Below are 19,409 nucleotides of genomic sequence, written 5' to 3'. Positions count from 1 at the left end.
ACCGTACCCCCAGATTTTTTGTGCTGACCTTCAGAGGAGGAGCCAGACTCTCCCCTCCTCTTTAGTGACACCGAGGTGTCCATAGCACCCGTCCCCACCTTCCCAGTACCGGGTTCCTCACCCCTGGACCCCAGAGCAGTCCCCCCCCCAGAGGAAAGTGAGCCCTCCGGAGGACGGACCCCGCCGCTCCCTGAAGGCACCTCAGATGTTACCGCCGGTCCCTCACCCCCGACCTCCGACACAGCAGAGTCATCGAGGGCATGGAACCGGTTGGAGAGGGGGATCAGAGGGGAGCCGGTGAGCCCTTCCGTAGGCACCTTAGTGGCCAGGGGGGGGGGCCTTAGATGTTTTTGCCCCTTTTCGGTTCCTCCTCCGACTCTTACTGGTCTTATTGTCACCTTTTGTTTTAGGCTGCTCCACCACCTCCTCGTCCAGACTTTCATACTGGGAGGAGTCATCAGAAGCAGCCACCTCCTCCCTCTCCATCCTCCTGATCTCCTCGCTCACCGCCTCCTCCCCCAGGGCCTCAGGGGCACCGGCTGCCGCTTCCGAGGAGGGTACAGACATCACCCCAGTCGCCTGGGGCTTATCCTGCCCCCTACCCCCACGGCGCCTCACCTGATGCCACTGGTGGGCAGATGTACTGGCCACGCCTTCCTTCACCGGCCCCTCAGCTCCTCTCCCGCCCCCACCTCCGGCTCCAGCAGAGGATGCACCACTGGGGACCCCCCCATGGCTCTCCCCCGCCTGACCAGAGATGGTGTTAGAAAAGGAGCGGGGGCAGCGGCTGTACGGGTGACCTAGGTCACCACACAGGTGACACCTAATGTCACCACAGGCCGTGGCAAGATGACCTACCCCGCCACACAAGGCACATTTCTGCACCTTGCAGCCCGCGCTGAAGTGGCGGGGATCACGCACCTGTGGCAGACCTTTGGTTGCCCCTGGTAGAAGATCAGGATCCTGTCCCTCCCCAGGAATGCTGAGGAGGGGATGTGGGTGACAGTACCGCCTGAGACCTTCAACCTCATCATGAAGGTCCAGCCCCCTGACCAGATGCCAAACTCGTCCCTGTTCTTTTTTGGGACGTCCGTGACCTCCCCATAGCGGGAAAGCCACGTCATAATATCGACCCCAGAGAGCGACTCGTTATTAGTTAGAACGGTCACTCTCTTTACTCCATTTTGGCGAGACACCGCCTGCACGGCAAAGTCTCGCCAGCCGGGCTCCCCCTTCACCAGTTCAAAATTCGACCAAAAAAGCTCTAGGCCCTCCGGCCGAACAAAACTGATGTCGAAGATGGGGGTACCAAAAGGATGGATCAGGGCAAAGATGTCAGTCGCCCTGAAGTTCATCTTCAGGAGGAGCTCCACGACCCTTGCTCTTGGCGGGCACGCTTCACTGCCCCTCCACCGAAGACGAACTACATTCCTCCTGGCCACCCCCTGCCCGGCTGTCGGGAGGGACCACGCTGTCTCCCCCTCCTTTTTATCTTGGAAGGCAGCCAGGCCATGTCTATCTAGCCAAAAGGCCAGGTCCACCTCTCTTCCCTCTACCTGGATCGTCCGTTCTCCCTTCTTGAGGGCCTCCAGGAAACGGCGTCGCAAGTCACCATCCCTGAGGTCCAGAGGTGAGGAAGCCCCCCGAGAAGACCCCGAGGCCCCGGCTACTACCCCCGCAAAACTCCGGGGACCAGCAGCCGGGGGGGCAGATGGACCAGCCCCACCCCCACTCCCCCCACTAGCAACAGACACACCAGCACTTGCTTCCTCCACCACAGACACATCCATACCGACAGTCACCCCACTTGCCCCACTCCCACTCACATGCACACTGGGGTCACAGTTGTTTTTCTTCTCCACACACTTTCTGCCAGCAGGTTTTTCAACAGCATTACTACTGCTGCCACCTGCTGGCAGCACCTTCCCTGCCGGGGGGTTTTGGGAGCCTGGTGCTGCAGCTATTTTTGCCGGCGCCCCTGCCCCAGATAAGCCCGTGGGCACAGAGGACACTGGCAGGCAGGCACCACCTCCATTTTTAGCCACAGCTGTGGCACTACTGCTCCCAGCAGCTGCCGGCGCTAAGCCCCGCCCCTTTTCGGGTGAAGCCACGCCCATTTGTGAGGGATTTACCCGCGAGGACACGCCCCCTGCACCAGGCAGCACAGTGGGGGCCCCAGAGGCCACTCCCACCGGTGCCGTGGATGACAAGGAGGCCACGCCCCCCACACCAGGCAGCACGGTGGGGGCCCCGGAGGCCACTCCCACCGGTGCTGTGGGTGACAGGGAGGCCACGCCCCCCGCACCAGGCAGCACAGTGGGGGCCCCAGAGGCCACTCCCACCGGTGCCGTGGATGACAGGGAGGCCACGCCCCCCACACCAGGCCACACGGCGGGGGCCCCAGAGGCCACTCCCACCGGTGCCTTTGGTGACAGGGAGGCCACGCCCCCCGCACCAGGCAGCAGGGTGGGGGCCCCAGAGGCCACTCCCACTGGTGCCGTGGACGGCTGGGAGGCCACGCCCCCTGAAGCTGGCCGCGCCGGGACCCCCGAAGCCGACCCGGAACTGGGTCTACTCACAGGGGCCCCTGGACCAGCGGCACAAGCTCTCAGGGGCATAGCACCCCCTACCGTCACACCCTTCACCACAAACAGCCTGGCCACCCCAGCTCCGGCGGCCGGCCCCAGGCTAGGCCACTCCCCCTCGGCACCCAGCGGCGGTGGAGCCCCCCGCGCTGACCCATTACTGGGCCCCTGCGCAGGGGGCCCCGACCTCGCCACGGATTTTGCCAGGGGAGCAAGCCCCACCTTTCCTTTATGAGCCGGCTCTGCCGGAGCCGCAGGCCCCGTGCCCTTCACCTTACCAGGTCTCTGGGTCCCTGAAAGTGATCCAGATTTAGTGGATCCGTGCGTGAGGGACCCAGACACCCCAGCACACGCCGCCGGAGATGCGGCCCCGGCTGTCGGTGCGCCGCCAGCAGAGCAGGAGGCAGCGGCAGATGTACAAGCCGCCCCCTGCACGCCAGCAGGCGCACCAGGTGCCAGGCCAGACCTCCCTTTTACAGGGGATCCAGCCTGAGCACCACCACAGATCACACCCACCGTCGGGCCGCCCTCCGCGCCATGCTCCATATCAGACACCTTGGACCCACTGCCTCCATTACCACAAACAGAGGCAGCGCTCTGCGTGCCATGGCCTATGTTCTCCCCGCTCCCTCGCTGTGGACCCACAACAGAGTCCAAGCCGGGGTGGGTGGCGGGTGCCGCACAACGGGACAGGGGGGCCCCAGAGAGGGGGACATACACAAATTTATGTGCAATAGATGTTTTCTTTTTTTTTTTTGCTTTTCTCTTCGTCCCCCTCCCGGGTGCCTCATCCTCGCAGATCTCATCCCCGAACGTAAGCTGACCAAAACGTACCGGGGACTCGATCTGCTGGATCTGCTGCATGATAAGGCAGCCCCCCTCACTGCTGCTACTCCCATCCTCCTCATCCTCCCCCTCGCTCCCGCTGCCCTCTGAAGGGCTAGAATCAGACGGGAGAGCCATCTGCTCAGGGGCTATCCCGCTATGCGATGCCTGGAGATCACTTACCAGGCCACCAGGCGGTGGGTAGGGTGCGACCTCCTCCACGCATACCTCTTCTTCCTCCTCCTCCACCGCCTGGCTGGGGCCCTGCGACCCCTCCAGAGCCCCACCGGTCATGGCTCTGAACCGGTCATCATTAAGCAGCTTCTCCATGAAGGGTCCACTTCCTGCCAGTATGGTGCTCCTGCGGTCTTCCAGGTCTTGAATGGCCCGCTTGATCTTCCGGACCGCGGCGGATAGCTCAGGCTTCTTACTGCCAGAGGCCCTCACGGACCTCTCCTGAGCCACCCTCAACTCCCCCCAGAGGGAACTTAGCTTCTTTGTGGCGTCCTCATACTCGCAGAGGTGCGCATGTATACGGGAGGCATAGGTGACGGTTGCCTCCCTCGACGCCTTGGTACCCCAATCAGGGGGCACCGCTGCAGCACCTCCGCTCGTACTCGACCCACCTCCGGAGGGAGGAGCCGCCGCAGTCATAGCCTCGGGGGTCCTCCGGGTCCTCATGCTGGAACCCCTGCTGCCTTGGCCAGATCTTGTTGCCTTAGCCGGCTTGGTGTTTCTCCCACCCCCCGCCAGCTTGGACCGGGAGGTGGGAGCCGGGGGCCCAGCCCCGGAGGCCAGTCCCACCACAAGCTTTCCTTCCTGGGAAGGGGGCAGACAAAAAGTCCCAGATGGAAGAAAAAAACCTCCCTTCCCAGGAGCTCTCTCCACAGCAGCCAAACAGTCCAGGAAGCACACTGCACACAGCTCACTGCAGGCTCCACCTCCACCACTTCCTGAATGAAGCTGCAGCAGGCTGAACTGGAATGGAGCCTCTTGCTTTATGCACTGCAGTCTGCCACATACACTTCCTGCCTGCCTAGCACTGATTTCTATGCTGCTGGATTAGTCCTCAGAAGGACTGTTAGTTGAGATGGATATGTGTAGAATATGTTGTGGTATACCTACACTAACTAAGAAACAAGCAAATCTCTCCCTATCTCAGCAGCACCTCTCCCTATACTGCCTGATTCCAGAGTGACTGTGACGAGCATGGCGGCGCCAGGTCTCATATAGACCTGATGACGGTGTGTGGCCAGCCAATCACTGTAATGCCACAACCAACATGGCTGCGGCATTACAGTGTGTGGCAGACAATCCCTGCATGTTCATTGGCTCACTAAAGAGCGCCTAACATGCAGGGAGGGGACCCGAGCTCCCGCCGAGCAACCCCGGAAATACTCTGTGAGCTCCGAGCATCTCGAGCAGTGAATTGCTCGGGCGAGTACAGAGCAGTAGCGAGCATGCTCGTTCATCACTAAATATCATCAAAAAGTTAATTTATTTCAGTTCTTCAATACAAACAGTGAAATACATATATTATATAGAGTCATTACAAACAGAGTGATCTATTTCAAGTGTTTATTTCTGTTAATGTTTATGATTATGGCTTACAGCCAATGAAAACACAAAACTGATGATCTCAGTAAATTAGAAAACTTTATAACAACAGCTTGAAAAATGTTTTTAAAATCCGAAATGTTGGCGTACTGAAATGTATGTTCAGTAAATGCACTCAATACTTGGTCGGGGCTCCTTTTGCATCAATTACTGCATCAATGCGGTGTGGAATGGAGACGATCAGCCTGTGGCACTGCTGAGGTGTTATGGAAGCCCAGGTTGCTTTTATAGCAGACTTCAGTAGAGATGAGCCAATGTTTCAATATTCGATTTGGATTACGATTGTCGAATTTGCGATATTCGCCGATTTATTCGATGAATGATCGCCGAATGTTACTGAACGCCATAGGATTCAATGGGGGGACAAAAAAACGCATACGCAACACCTTAAAACTGGCCCAAAAGCTGCCAAAACACATCAAATTAGGGTAGACACCGGGAAAGTGCCATCAATTGACCCAGAGTACAAGTACTATAATTAATATTACTATTACAGCGACATTTATTCTGTGGCGCGTTACATGTCAAAAGGGGTTCACCGACTGGTACAAGAGGAGAGAGGACCCTGCCCGCCAGTGCGCACAAACAATCTAAAAGGGATGGGTGAGGATACAATAGGTCAGGGTACAGCAAGTTGTGCAACGGTATGCTGGAGCGAGGGTTACCGCAGATTGTACGCTTGTCAGAAGAAGTGGGTTTTCAGCTTCCTTTTCAAGGTTTCCACCATAGGCGACAGTCTGATGTGTTGGGGTATAGCATTATCACTGTAGGGGAGATGCACGGGACAAATATATCGAGAGCCTAAATCACGTTAAGCTTCCAGGAGCTCACAACTGAGCAGATTAACCCCTGCACCGATTAATATGAAGGCGTAAGGCTTCTTTTTAATGACTGCAGGAGTGGGAGGAATCAGACGCTGCCGTCTTTTGGCTCCTCTCTGTCACGGTAAACCCGTGAAACCTTGTAAGCTTCAACACAATGTTCACAAGGTAGTGGTGGTCGGTCTCCTAGACAGCAAGCTAACTCCTGTATGATGATAGAGAACAACATCTGCAAGTAGTTTGTATGTTCTCCCCATGTTTGTGAGGGTTTCCTCCAGGTTCTCTGGTTACCTCTCAGTAAAAAAGCAGCCATACAGGAGTGTTCACAAATCAAAAAATTAGGGCCTGACACCACCACTTCCGGGGCCAACAGATTGGAGATGGTGGATTTCCACCTCTTGACTGTGTCATATGTGGGAGGAAACAATTTTTTACGTGGCCACAAATGCGGGACTGAGGGCTGGCTGCGGTGCTGAGAGAGGGTGGAGTATGGTGAAACGGACAAATTGCGGGACTGTGAGTGAGGTGCAGAGGGACATGTTACAGTGGATTGAGAAACGTGTGGTGTGCTCGGTGAAACAAACACAGCATGCACGTTCTCTTCCATTACAGCTGACGGGTTCTAACTCAGCCTGACTGGAGCAGGTAGAGAAGCAGAGGTTCTGCAGTGGGAGACCAGCGTGCCAATACTTGGCATGGTAACAGAGGAGGAGGAAGAAGCAGCGGATGTGATTGATGGGGCAGCTGATGGTTGTTGAGGTCCGCTGGTCCGCATTTTATTTCAGTGAGATTGCCAGAGTAACGCATGTTGATTGCGCATGTGAAGGTTCATGCATGTAATAGTCAAATGATTGCACTTTTTCCCTCTACTGAGTTTTTTATCGCAAAGTTTTCAGACAATGTGAGTTGGCTCATCCTTTGCTGTCTCAAAAAAAGGCCCAGGCTAGGCAACCCTTGCTGCCCCTACGAGCTGCAGACCAGTGACCGCTGCTGGTCACCACCATGGTTGTGGCTAAGGATGTAGTGCTCCTTGTGCTTACATCATTCCAGGTCTGCACCATAAGATGCAACGTAACCTCCTTGTCTTCCTCCTCCACCTCCTCAGATGAGCTACTCAGCTGCATGCCTCTGAGTTCACACCAAGTTGGATGTGCAACCTCATCATCATCCAATGTGATATCCCATTCCTCGCCCTCAGAGTTACCCTCCTCTTCTTCCTGCACTGACAGCACAGCACAGTCGGGAGTCAGGAAGCTGCTCGGACCCAAACACCCCCCCGTGTGGAGAAGAATTTCTGCCCAAAACAATTTAAAGCTGAGATGCAGTCTGCTTTGTATACCCATGTTGAGTTTATCAGGTCTGTGTACCCCTGTGTGGAGAACAATATCTGCACCAAAAATAATTTTCACTAGAGTATAACTATTGTAAAGGAGACCAAAACCTCTTCCACTGCAGCCAACCCAGCACATGGAGACCCAATCAAGAGTGTTCACATTTCCCTAAATTAGGGCCTAATACCACCGAAGTGGCATCAATTTTAGTACAGTAGAAATTGTACAATTAGGAACCACTCCTCTTCCTCTACAGCCAAAACAGTAGATGGAGACCCAATCAGGATTCCCCACATTTCCAAAAATTACTGGCAGACATCAACAAAGTGGCATCAATTTCAGTACAGTAGCAAAATTGTACAATTAGGAATGACACTTCTTCCCCTACAGCCAACACAATAGATAGAGAACCAATCAGGACTGATCCCATTTGAAAACATTTGGGCCTGAAACCACCAAAGTGGCATCAATTTCACTAGAGTATAAGTGGTACAATGGTGACCGACACCTCTTCCGCTACAGCCAGCCCAATAGATGGAGACCCAATCAGGATTCCCCACATTTCCAAAAACTAAGGCCTAAAACCTGCAGCCGCAGCAAGAGCAGGCACAGAAGCCATATCACAGACTGCAATTCTGCAAGAGCAATGCAACACACTAAAACTACAACATTGCCTACTCTGTATAGTCTGCAATTGGGGCTTAAAAGTTCTTTGAGATCCATGACTTTTTCATATCAACACTTTCATGGGACAGCCAGGTGCGTTTATCCGTCAGGACACCACAATTAGCGCTGAACACTTGTTCTGAAAGAACGCTGGCTGCTGGGCATGATAAAACCTCCAAAGCATGACAGGCGAGCTCAGGCCATTCATCCATTTTGAAGACCAAAATGTAAAAGGGTCAAAATCCTCACTGATGGTATTCGTATTGAGCTCTAGACAGTCCTCCATCATCCTCTCCACTCGTTCTCCACGTGTCAGACTAGTACTCTGTTGTGCTGGTGCACGAGCTGATCTAAAAAGTATGTGAAAGGACTCACATAAATTGTTCCTGCCACTTTATCTGCTGCTGCTGCTAATGTTTTGTTATTGATGAACTGACATGCCGGAGATTGAAAGACTACAGCTGTGATGCACACTGTGTACCTCACTCCTATCTTGGGGAATAGTTCTATTAAAGTTGCTTAAAAGTTTATTTCGATACTCCAACATTAGCGTGTCACTTTCCAGGGCCGGAAGCATCTAGCAAAATTTTCTCTTATAACGTGGATCTAACAGAGTGGCAACCAAGTAGTCAGCATTATTTCGAATCCTAGCCATACGGGGATCATGTTGCAGAAAGTTTAGCAAGAAGGCACTCATATGTCGGGCCCTTCCAGGTGGTTCAAACCCAGACTCTATTGTTGACTGCGTAACGTTGATGCATGTTTCCTCCATCCCCTCCTGCCAACCACGTTCAACAGAGAAGGGATGATTATCCTCTTCATCTTCTGACTGTTGCTCAATCATCAACTCTTCCTGCTCCATTTGTTCCTCGGCTCTTGTGCCTTCACTAACAGTATGTCTGGTATCACCAAACCCACTCAATCGCCTGAAGCCACCGTCACTTGGCATCCACCTGTGTGACGACAGTCAGGAACTTTGAGACATTCTTATCCCTTCCGCATCCTCCTCCTCTTCTGGGACAACCACCTCGTGCCGCATGCTATTCAAAGTCTATTCCAGCATGTAGATTACCGAAATGGTGATGCTGATGATGGCATTGTCAGCGCTAACTAGTTTAGTAGCCATTTCAAAACTGTGTAGAAGGGTGCAGAGGTCCTTAATCTGTTCCCACTCCATAAACGAGATATGCCCCACGTCCGTACTGCATTGGCTTAGGCTATAAGGTATGACATACCGCGTCAGGGCTCGTTGCTGCTGACACAGTTGCTGCAACATGTGCAGAGTGGAATTCCACAGCGTCGGCATGTAACATGTTGACATGTCTTTCTAGCAATGAGCTTATATTTATGACAGTGTAAATTTCTCCTGCAATGACTTAGTCTGGCCATTAGGGGTCAGCAAGAAACAAGTATAGAAAAAGCCCCGGAAAAGACAGATCCAGGAAGTCCAGAGAGAGAAGGCGACGTGCGTCTAATGCTGTTTGACGTTGGAGAGCTTATACAGAGTGGAGCCAGACTTTGTCTTCAAGGAGAAGCTGTGCCCTGTGAGTAACTGAGATATGTGACCGGTCACCAACTGTGTAGTCAGTTAGGGAAAGCTAGTTAGTGATTCCAGTAGTGCTGAGAACTGCCTGGTGTATATCACTGCTGATGGACTGATCAGGCTTGATCCGGAGATTGTGAAGGATCTGGTATACTAAGACTGTGCACGTGGATACTACTAAGGAGCCCTGTTGTGAACTACACTTTGAGACTGAGATTGATTCTAATTCCTGCTGACAACTGGATGTGCTGGAGAGCATGGTGAGAAGGAGAAGCAGATCAAACCCTGTGGCCGGAGATCAGAGTCTAGTTAATGGCTTAGTTTGTTAACTGTTTGTATATGTATTAAGTCTGAGAGATTTCCTTTGCTCTTGTAAGAAGATAAACTGTACACTGTACCGGTAACGCGTTGGTTAAATATATATGAGTGTTCTCTAAGGGGAAAACAAGGGTACCCAGATCTCATTGTATTAGTGTGGGAGGGGGGTGTAAGGTTATATTCCTGGGAGGACCACGTGCCACGTCCGCGGTAACGTCCTGGGTAGGCCCTGTATTGAATAAGGGTGGGAGCGGCATAGCCCAGGGGAAGATTGGCTCATCCCCGCGAGATTGGCACTTGGGCTCTCTCGGGGCTGCATAACTTGTATTTTGTGTTAGTGGCTGTTGTGGCCCATATTTTGTAGAATTGTTTATCCCTGTCATTTTTGAGACCAGTAAAAAGAAAGTTATTTGCCACTATACAAAGGTCGGAGTCATTCATAGCAGCGCCGTATTCCTCATACACATTCGACCAGTGTTCCGGTCGTTAAATCTTGGCGTAGTCGGCAGGATACGGTGCTCGCCATGAATGGTGACAGTAGCGCGGAAGGTGCTGCCGCGTCCGCTGTAGTACTCCACCCCCCTACTCCCGTTGTGACCGGTAGAGACCGGTTAGTTGGTTGCTCTGCAATGGGCTCACTACTTAACCACCTGGCCAAGTTTGATGGGTATAACTTGCTGTTCAGTGATTGGGTAGGCAGGTTGAAGAATGCCATTGCCTTGCACGGTGTCAGCTCTCAGCTGCAACCGGAAGTCGCGCTGAATGTTCTGGAGGGGGATGCCCGTAAAGTTTTCTTGTTAAAATCCGAGGATAGGCAAAAGACGGTCGACGACATCATCCGGATACTATGGAAAGCATTTGATCACGTGGCAGCAGCAGGGCAACTACGAGTACAGTTTTTCACCCGGACCCAGAGAGACGGAGAAAGCCTGATCCAGTATGCTATAGCGGTGGAGGAATTGCATCAAGAGATCAAAAAGAAGTCGCCTCTAACCGTGGGTACTGAAGCTGATGTCGACAGCATTCTTCGGGATCAGTTCATCGAGGGGATACGGAGTGAGGCGCTAAGGAGCGAATTGTTGCTGAAGGCGCGGAATACCCCTGGTGTCACCTATGCCGAAATACAGGAAGAGGCGGTAGCACGGACTTTGGAAGTGAAGCCTGCTCTGCCGTGGAGTAGCCTGCAAGTGGCTAACACAAGAGAGCTGAGACCAGATCCTGTTCAGGCACAGCTGGCTGCTTTGCAGAAAACCGTGGAAAACCTGACGGAACGGGTACAACAGATGCAAGTTCGGGGAACTCCTCCGATATGCTCAGCTTTGACGAACCCCTCTATTCCCCTTTATGGCCAACCCCCCTATACCTCAGGATGGATGCCGACTGCTCCTAGACCTGAGGCATCCGGAGGTAGGGCAAGAAGACCAGTTCAATGTTGACGATGCCGAGAACTGGGGAATATGCAGCGGTACTGCCCGAGGATTCTGCCAGCTGAAGTCCCGCCATCGGTAAAGAGAGGCCCTTGCTGTAGTTGGGCATACGGCAAGGCAGGAATGAAAATCAGCGCCCAATGTCTGTTCCGAGGATCTGATTGCAGAGAGTACCATGTTGGATGTGCAGTTTGCAGGAAAGAAGGTGGCGTGCTTGGTGGATACCGGATCGGAGGGATGAAGACTTTGGTTGCACCAAGTCTGTGGAGCACGAGATACCCACGGGAAACACCCCCCCAATTTGGGAGAGATATCACCAGATCCCATCGAGTCTTTATGAGGAGGTCAAAGGAATGCTGGCACAGATGCTGTATAATGGGGTGATCCGGCCGAGTCAAAGTCCTTGGGATGCATCGGTCGTGCTGGTCCGGAAAAAGGATGGGACCATACGGTTTTGTGTTGATTACCGTAAGCTGAATGCACATACAGTACGTGATTCCTACCCATTGCCCCGGATTGAGTAATCCCTGTCTGCCCTGGGAAAGGCGAAGTACTTCTCCACTCTTGACCTGGCCAGCGGCTACTGGCAGGTGCCCGTGGAAGCTCTAGATCGGCGGAAGACAGCATTCATCTTGCCGATGGGACTGTATGAATTTAATCGAATGCCCTTCGGACTGACTAATGCACCAGGAACATTTCAGCGGTTAATGGAATACTGCTTGGGCGATTACAATTTTGAGTCCGTGCTGATCTATTTGGATGATGTGATTATATTTGGAGATTCGTTCGACGACCACCTGAAGAAGCTCCGGCAAGTGTTGCACCGACTGAGAGACAATGGACTTAAGATCAAGCCAAAGAAATGTCACTTGTTCCAGACACAGATCGAGTATCTGGGGCATGTAGTGTCTGCTGAGGGTGTGCGACCAGCACCGAGTAAAATTGAGGCCATTCAGGGGTGGCCCCGTCCCAAGACAGTGAGAGAAGTACGAGCGTTCCTTGGTTTAGCTGGATACTACCGTCGGTTTGTGAAGGACTTTGCTAAGGTGGCTGAACCACTGAATGAGTTGTTGAGAGGGACGGCACAGGGGCCCAAGAATCAGCCAATTCGGTGGACTGACCAACAGCAACAGGTATTTGATCGGGTCAGGGCCGCCCTCGTACAGGCACCTTTATTGGCGTATGCTCACTTTGACCAACCGTTCACCCTGTACACGGATGGAAGTCTCCATGGTCCGGGAGCTGTGATAGCCCAAGAACAAGATGGGCGTGAGAGGGTCATCGCGTATGCTAGCCGGTCTCTACTGGACACCGAGCGAAATCCGGACAATTACAGCTCGTTTAAGCTGGAGATGTTGGCCCTGGTGTGGGCCATGACTGAGAAGTTTGGGGAGTATCTGGCTGGTTCTGTGATTCTCGTGATGACGGACAATAATCCGCTTGCACACTTGGAAAATGCTAAGCTTGGAGCCCTGGAGCAGAGATGGGTAGCTCGGATGTCCAAGTTTAATTACCAGATTCGGTTCCGCTCGGGTAAAGAGAACTCCAATGCTGACGCATTATCACGAGTGACCCGAGGCGCACCCGAGCATGGGGTGGATGAAGACCTCGAGGATACTGAGATCCCCGATTTGAGGCGATTGCCTGTGTTCATGGACGTGGCAAGATCAAGTGGGGTGGCGACATGGGTCGCCACGTTGCTGGGCAAGACTCGTCAAGAGTGGGCTGAGTTACAGGACGCAGACTCCGAACTGTCACGACTAAAGAAATGGCTTCGTCAAAAGTCCTGGCCCGATGGGAGAGCAAGAGCCCAGCTGGGAGCCGAAGGACAAAAGCTGCTAAGGCAGTGGGATCGATTGGTCATAGCGGAGGGGATACTGTATCGCTGGATCTACATAGCGGCGGAGCTGGGGTACCGTTGGCAGGTAGTAATTCCAGCTTCAGTGGCTCCGGACATTGCCCAGGAAGCTCATACGTGGAGTGCACATTTCGGGCCTGAGAAGACTTATCGTTGGCTGCACCGGTACGTGTACACGCCTGGCTTAGAAGAAGTTGTGAGAGAGGTGTGTGGTAGGTGCCGAGCATGTGAGCTGAATAAGTCCCCAGAGCAGAGGGCTCCTGTCCAGACAATCGTGACGTCTGCCCCACTGGAAGGGCTAATGGTGGATTATTTGTCAATTGGGTACACCAGAAGTGGTCATCAGTCATGTCTGGTCATGACTGATCACTTTACTAAGTCTGCCGTTGCTGTCCCCACCAAGGATCAGACTGCTAAGTCTGCAACGGAGGCAATTTGTCAGCATTTCATCCAGGTTTATGGATGTCCTCAAAGGATACATTCAGATCAAGGTGCTTACTTCCAAGGTCAGCTCATAACGGAGTTGCTGCAAGTCTATGGGATTCAGCAATCCCGGACAACGCCCTACCATCCGCAGGGAAATGGGGCCTGTGAACGGTTCAACCGAACCTTGCTCCAGATGCTGAGAACGCTTGAACAGAGGCAGAAAGAGCGATGGATTGAGTTCCTCCCAGAACTTATGTGGGCCTATAACAATCGGGTCCATAGCACCACAGGATTCACTCCGTACGCGATGATGTTCGGTCGGCCTGGGTGAGAGATTGAAGAATTTAGTCTCACTGTACCCGATGAACCAGAATATCGTACAGCCAGTGAGTGGGTCCAGGATCATCGCCGAAGGTTGCGTGAAATCCACCGGATAGTAAAAGACCTTGTGCAGGATCATCCCCACCGAGATCGGGGGCCAGTGCACCTAGATGAGTTCCAGGTGGGTGATAAGGTGCTAGTACGAGTCACGCATCCGGGAGGGAAGTTGAGCGACAGGTGGGAGGAAACGCCTTACACAGTAGTGGAAAGGGTATTCCCAGGGGGAAGTGTGTACACAGTAGTTCCCGAAGGGTGCATTGGACCCCGTCGCACAATGCACCGGAACTGGCTAAAGAGGTGTATGTCCGACACACCTGCCTGTCACCCTGAGTCACCTGCGCCACCTACGGCAGTTGCACCGATCAATGTTGAATGCGACTGTTGGGATGACTTCGGGGTGAGACCATCGGACGTGCAGAGTCCGATAGCACAAGTTCCAGGTGTTCCAGACACCGCCCCTGATGTTACTGTTCCACTAGATGCGGTGGACCCTCCATCGAGCTCGGCAGGTACAGGTTTGCGGAGATCGGAGAGGAGCACAGCTGGTGTTCCCCCGATACGATATAATCCTGAGGAGTATGTGATACATATGAGTGATACGAAACCATTTGTCGGGACGCCAAATTGTGAGTGGGGTGGAGTGTAACATGTTGACATGTCTTTCTAGCAATGAGCTCATATTTATGACAGTGTAAATTTCTCCTGCAATGACTTAGTCCGGCCATTAGGGGTCAGCAAGAAACAAGTAAAGAAAAAGCCTGGGAAAAGACTGATCCAGGAAGTCCAGAGAGAGAAGGCGACATGCGTCTACTGCTGTTTGACGTTGGAGAGCTTATACAGAGTGGAGCCAGACTGTGTCTTCAAGGAGAAGCTGTGCCCTGTGAGTAATTGAGATATGTGACCGGTCACCAACTGTGTAGTCAGTTAGGGAAAGCTAGTTAGTGATTCCAGTAGTGCTGAGAACTGCCTGGTGTATATCACTGCTGATGGACTGATCAGGCTTGATCCAGAGATTGTGAAGGATCTGGTATACTAAGACTGTGCACGTGGATACTACTAAGGAGCCCTGTTGTGAACTACACTTTGAGACTGAGATTGATTCTAATTCCTGCTGACACCTGGATGTGCTGGAGAGCTTGGTGAGAAGGAGAAGCAGATCAAACCCTGTGGCCGGAGATCAGAGTCTAGTTAAAGGTTTAGTTTGTTAACTGTTTGTATATGTATTAAGTCTGAGAGATTTCTCTTTGCTCTTGTAAGAAGAGAAACTGTACACTGTACAGGTAACACGTTGGTTAAATATATATGAGTGTTCTCTAAGGGGAAAACAAGGGTACCCAGATCTCATTGTATTAGTGTGGGAGGGGGGTGTAAGGTTATATTCCTGGGAGGACCACGTGCCACGTCCGCGGTAATGTCCTGGGTAGGCCCTGTACTGAATAAGGGTGGGAGCGGCATAGCCCAGAGGTAGATTGGCTCATCCCCGTGAGATTGGCACTTGGGCTCTCTCGGGCTGCATAACTTGTATTTTGTGTTAGTGGCTGCTGTGGCCCATATTTTGTAGAATTGTTTAACCCTGTCATTTTTGAGACCAGTGAAAAGAAAGTTATTTGCCACTATACAAAGGTCGGAGTCATTCATAGCAGCGCCGTATTCCTCATACACATTTGACCGGCGTTACGGTCGTTACAGGCACATCGCATATCAACCTATTAACTGGTATGGAGAATGACCTCTGTATCAATGCAAGTCGATGACATGAGGGATGCGAATGACGGAAGTGAGCACACAGCTTCCGTACTTTCTGAAGCAGCTCATCCAGGCCGGGATAGGGGCGGAGAAATTGCTGTACCACCAGGTTGAGGACATGAGCCATGCAAGGCACATGTGTGAGTTCGCCTCAGCATAGGGCCACCAACAGGTTCACACTGTTAGCACATATGGCCTTCCCTGGCTCCAGGTTCAGCAGAGACAGTCATTGCTGAAACTGAGCCTGGAGAGCTGTCCACAACTCTTCAGCTGTATGATTGCGATATATAAGACATTTTAGTTTGAAGACTGCCTGTTTGCGGTGAGCCCTCGCTGCTCAGTACGGAGGTGGTGTGGATTCGCTCTGCACTGTTGGAACGCGTGTCTCGTTAAGGCAGAGGTTGATTGCGCAAGTGGAGGTCCTAGAGAAGGTGGAGGATGCAGAAACAGTGGAGGAAGTGTGAAATACAGAGGTTTCTTCTGCAAGCCTTGAGGATTCCAAGATTTGTGGAGTAGCCCCTTCCCCACCTGTCCCCATTGCCACCAGAGTCATCAAGTGCCCAGTCAGCGAGATGTAACGCCTTTGGCCATGCTTACTCGTCAAGGTGTCTGTGGTGAAATGCACCATGGCAGATATAGATGTAGTCAAGGAACGGGTGATGTTGTCTGTGACATGCTGGTGTAGCGCAGGCACAGCTTTCATAGAGAAATAATGGCCACTGGGCAACTGATATTGGGGGGACTGCGACGGCCATCAGCTTTCGGAAACCATTTGTATCTACCAGGCGGAAACGCAGCATTTCCATGGCCAACAGATTTGAGATTGTGGAGTTCAACCTCTTAGCTTTCATGTGTAGGATGAAACAATGTTTTACGTGACCACAACTACGGTACCGAGGGCTGGCTGCGGTGCTGAGAGAGGGGGAAGTACGGTGAAACGAACAAACTGCTGGACTGTGAGTAAGGTGCAGGCGCAGATATTACGGTGGATTGAGAAACTTGTGGTGTGCTTGGTGAAACAAACACAGCAGGCATGTCCGCTATCATTACAGCTGACGGGCTTTTACTCAGCCTGACTGGAGCAGATAGAAGAAGAGGAAGAATCAGCTGATGTGGTTGATGGGGCAGCTGATGGTTATTGAGGTCCACTGGTCTGCATTTTAGCACAGTGAGATTCCCAGCGTAACACATGTTGTGTGCGCATGTGAAGGTTCATGCAAAGAAATAGAGATCATATCTCATTAGACTTCCATTCACTGGTGTACACCATCATCCTTACATGACCAATATAATTCCAATTCTCCTTCTACATGATATGTAAGTATAAACATACAGTATGATGTGGATTGATTATGATGTGGCCATGACTGAAACTGTATATATTCAATTGATTATGGACTGTCGGCATATAATTAATTTATGGATAAATAACATTGGTGATATATGCCTGATATGTAGTATCTTTGATCTGATGTTGAAATTCATCAGAAATGTGGTATATAATTAATTGTTGGCATTAATGTTGGCATATAATCAATTTATGGATATATAAGACTTAGTAATATATGTCTGATATGTAGTATCTCTGATCTGATGCTGAAATTCATCAGAAATTGGATCTTTTTATAGCTATAATTTGCTTGGTTGACCCACTTGTCAATCCTGATGGATTGTATAAATATCCGGGACAAGGGGCCGACTTTGCCCTTAGAAAAAGCCAGTATACCGGCGAAACGAACATCAGGGACTGAGTCCCGTGTTCTGATAGTATAGGTGGATAGGGAATTTAAGATAATACCAATGAATTAACATAGGCTCCTATCTGAATCACATCTTAAGCAACATTGATTTAAGATCCTCTAGCTAGCTTGTGACCTATACAGCACACGTGCAGCGATCAGGTGCTCTGCGGTCTTAGCGTGGCATAGCATGCTGACCACAGTCTCATGTGTGCGGTACCTCAGTGACTGTATTATCTAGCTAATTTACGATCATTGCAGTATTTGTGCAGTGACCGACTGCTCTGTGGTCTCGGCATAGTACAGCAGGCTGACCGCAATTTCATGTGAGAGCTATCCCGGAGATTTATGAGTAAGCACGTGCAGCTATCAGCCCAGCTACTTCTGTGCGGCCGGGCATACCGATTGCAAACTTAGGAGAGGGACTGAAGATAGATGGTGTGGCTAGGGAATACCATCCCAAGACCACTCTCTTTACTATTAATCTGTCAGCCTATTTAATCTGTGCTAACATAAACTTACAGTCTGATGTGACCATATAGCACTAACTAGCTATTTAAATATTCTAACACTTAAAATGTAATCATGAGCACACATATGCACCGCTCAAAAAATAAAGGGAACACTCAAATAACACATCCTAGATCTGAATGAATGAAATATTCTCATTAAATACTTTGTTCTGTACAAAGTTGAATGTGCTGACAACAAAATCTCACAAAAATCATCAATGGAAATCAAATTTATTAACCAATGGAGGCCTGGATTTGGAGTCACCCCCAAAATTAAAGCGGAAAAACACACTACAGGCTGATCCAACTTTGATGTAATGTCCTTAAAACAAGTAAAAAAATGAGGCTCAGTATTGTGTGTGGCCTCCACGTGCCTGTATGACCTCCCTGTGCATGCTCCTGATGAGGTTGCGGATGGTCTCCTGTGGGATCTCCTCCCAGACCTGGACTAAAGCATCCGCCAACTCCTGGAGAGTCTGTGGTGCAACGTGACGTTGGTGGATGGAGCGAGACATGATATCTCAGATGTGCTCAATCGGATTCAGGTCTGGGGAATGGGCGGGCCAGTCTATAGCTTCAATGCCTTCATCTTGCAGGAACTGCTGACACACTCCAGTCACATGAGGTCTGGCATTGTCCTGCATTAGGAGGAACCCAGGGACAACTGCACCAGCATATGGTCTCACAAGGGGTCTGAGGATCTCATCTCAGTACCTAATGGCAGTCAGGCTACCTCTGGTGAGCACATGGAGGGCTGGATTGCATATTCCCCACCCTGATCCTCCTTCCTCCCACCATGCCGAGTGCCCAGAGACAACTGATCCCACACTTGGACACTTCAAAGAGCTGTTCACTTTTTCATTTATAGATTCAGGCCTCTCGCCTGGTCCACTTGAAACGGGGCAAGAGGAGATTGCATGTAGCAATGCCCAAATATTTGAGCAGCCACAGTCACATGAAGGCGACGGTGGGAAAGTGTCACAAGAGGTGGACGATGATGAGACACAATTGCCTGAAAGTCTGGAGGAGAGGACCAGGGTGCGGAAGTGGAAGATGAGGTGGTGGATAATATAGTTACTGACCCAACCTGGCAGGAGAACATGCAGAGCGAGGACAGCAGCACACAGGGGGAGGGAGGCAGAACACCCCAACAGGCAGGAAGAAGCAGTGTGGTGGCTGCAGACAGAAGGCAGACAACCATTCCCCGTAACATCAACACGAAGGTAGTTGCAAGTACAACTGTTAGGTGTTCCCGAGTCTGGTTGTTTTTTAAAGACTGCCGGTAACTCCAAAAAGGCCATTTTCACCACCTGCCAGGTCAGCATCAGCAGGCGTGGCAAAACTACCAGCCTGACAACCACCAGCATGATCAGGCACATGGCAACAAAGCACCCGACTTTGTGGGCCGACCCTCAGGGTCCAGGAACAGTGTCTGTGGGTGGCACCATTGCTTCTTCTGCTGTTGTGCATGCAAGCCAAACCCCTGTCCATGGGGCAGGCGAAAATGATTGCAGGCCCTACGTCAATCAGGGTTGCCCCCACAGTCAACAGCTCCTGCACCTCATCCTCCTCAGCCTACTCCTCCTCTTCAGCCTCCATTTCCGAAATGACCAC

General features: G+C 51.6%; 1 protein-coding gene across 4 annotated transcripts in view; it reads left to right on the top strand.

Moving 5' to 3' along the window:
- The window catches only part of LOC141154949 (cytochrome P450 2G1-like), a 146,361-nt gene that overhangs the window by 52,326 nt on the left and 74,626 nt on the right, over window positions 1–19,409 (top strand). The window contains exon 1 of one of the 4 annotated variants that reach the window (XM_073641527.1): window positions 9,366–9,389. The exons of 1 other annotated variant lie outside the window; for it this stretch is intronic. The gene's annotated coding sequence lies outside the window, so the exon portion shown is untranslated. Of the gene's footprint in view, window positions 1–9,365; window positions 9,390–14,543; window positions 14,679–14,780; window positions 14,993–19,409 lie in introns of those variants that run through there. 2 more of the 4 variants (XM_073641526.1, XM_073641528.1) reach the window with 2 other exon arrangements.

This window comes from Phyllobates terribilis, unplaced genomic scaffold (genome assembly GCF_046119375.1).
Source record: "Phyllobates terribilis strain yellow unplaced genomic scaffold, ASM4611937v1 Scaffold_7__3_contigs__length_470593459, whole genome shotgun sequence".
Taxonomy (NCBI): Eukaryota; Metazoa; Chordata; class Amphibia; order Anura; family Dendrobatidae; genus Phyllobates; species Phyllobates terribilis.
The sequence above is the reverse complement of the archived record's forward strand: the minus strand, read 5'-3'. Positions and strand labels throughout refer to the sequence as shown.